We start from the raw sequence: 2,136 nt of genomic DNA, 5'->3' as shown, positions 1-2,136 counted from the left end.
AGTTCTGAGCACCTGCACCTGTCACCAATCAAGCACCTCATTACCAGCCTGCATAAAAGCACACACCTCAGACACCCTCACTGTCCAGTCTCGTATACACATAGAGGACTCAATGACTTTGCTACTACTTCCATTTGAATACTTCCTGCATTACTTACCTCCTGTGTTCCTCCTAGTGTCTCCTCGTCTCCAAGTGTCTCCTGTTCCTCCTAGTTCCCGGATCGCTGAGGTGTGTGCTCCTCCTGCCTGCATTCCAGCTCCTGTACAGCCAAAGACTCGGATTACCCCGCTCATCTTATCCTTCGAACTACTCCCTCACCATCACCTCCTCTGAACCCTACCCCAGTACTCTCTGTGACCCAATAAACCTATTTGATTTATACTAACCTGTTGCGTCAGACCTCTTCCGTTACAATAGGGATGCATTTGAACATAATCAAATATTACTATAGTAGCCATACAGAAATATTGAACATTATATTTTGCATTTTATCCCTTATTAAGTTTACAAAAATGTTTCAACTTCAAGTAATTTAATGCCTTAATTAAAAAATTTATAAAATTAATTCTAACCAAATTAGTTTATCTAGCCTTATGTTCAAATGTTTCATTAATGACTGTTTAACCATTTAGATATATCCATTTCTAAATAGTTTTATTTATTTCTCACTGTAATATCTGAATTCTTAAATGTGTTTCATGTCACTTCAGCATTAATTCTTCTGGTTGTTTGGATTAGTAACCATGTAGCATTATTTAGCTTTGCTCTCACTTCATTTCACTCGAAAAACTAAAATTAACAAATAAAAGTCCTGATCTTGCTGGGGAAGTGTAACAGAACGACTCAGAGAGATGATGGTCAGTGTACACCGTTTATTAACAGCAGGGAGTGAATGAGCAAACAGAATAGCAAAGCAGCGATGGGTGGTAGAGATCGAAAGAGAGAGAGGAATAATACTGTCCTGAACCTTGCAGGTAGGGAGATCGGGGACGCTGAGAAGAGGAGAGGTAGGAGGCGACAAGTCCGGGAGTCGATGACTAGCGCAAGGGAGAATTGGAATGAGTCTGTTGCTCAATGTGAGATCAGATGCTGAGCGGAGGTGAGGTGTGCGTTTATATGGAGAGGTGATTAGTGATGATGAGCAGGTGTGTCCAGTTAGAATTCCGGGGAAGGTGCACGTTGTGATTGGGAGGTGAGCGAGCCTGGCTCATCCGTGACAGTACCCCCTCCCCCACGGCCTGCTCCTGAGGGCCGCGGACCCCGCCGTCGTGGTGGCCAGCCCCTTCCTCTGGGTGCTGGTCAGTCAGGATAGGATTTGTGGAATTCAGTGGGGAGAGCCGGATCAAGGATGGGATTCGTGGAATTCAGTGAGGAGAGCCGGATCAAGGATGTCATCTCGTGGAATCCAGGACCGTTCCTCAGGTCCGTAGCCCTCCCAATCCACTAAGAATTCCAAACGACCACCACGGCGACGGGAGTCCAGAATCTCCTGAACCGAGTATACGGTGCCATCTGCCACATCCACCGGAGGAAGGGGTTCCACTGTCGGGCCAGGCTCTGTGGAGGAAGTAGACGGAGGTGAGTGAAATGGCTTGAGGAGTGACACATGGAATGTTGGATGAATACGGTAAGTGACTGGTAACTTGAGAAGGTAAGTGACGGGGTTAATTTGACGAACAATGGGAAAGGGACCAACATATCTGGGACTTAACTTCTTGCTAGGCAAGTGCATCCGGATGTCCCGCGTAGAAAGCCAAACCAACTACCCTGGTTGGTATTCGGGAGTGTTGGCCCATCGAGCATCCACTTGGATTCTTTGCCGTCGCACTGCCCTCTGAAGGTGATGATGGGATTCGTCCCAGACTCTCTCGCTCTCCCGGAACCAGTGATCGAGAGATGGTACGTCCGAGGGTTCCCCGGACCACGGGAATAGTGGAGGCTGGTATCCGAGTACGCACTGGAATGGGGTAAGTCCCGTGGTTGGCTGTTGTAGTGAGTTCTGGGCATACTCGGCCCAGCCTAGGAACTGGCTCCAGGAGTTCTGGTGGCTGTGACAGAAGGTCCGGAGGAAGCGCCCAATCTCCTGAATCTTACGTTCCGTCTGCCCATTCGACTGAGGGTGGTATCCCGAAGAC

The sequence above is a fragment of the Sinocyclocheilus grahami genome, unplaced genomic scaffold (assembly GCF_001515645.1).
Source record: "Sinocyclocheilus grahami isolate Dianchi unplaced genomic scaffold, SAMN03320097.WGS_v1.1 scaffold439.1, whole genome shotgun sequence".
In the NCBI taxonomy this organism is placed as follows: Eukaryota; Metazoa; Chordata; class Actinopteri; order Cypriniformes; family Cyprinidae; genus Sinocyclocheilus; species Sinocyclocheilus grahami.
This window is presented reverse-complemented; position numbering follows the sequence as displayed.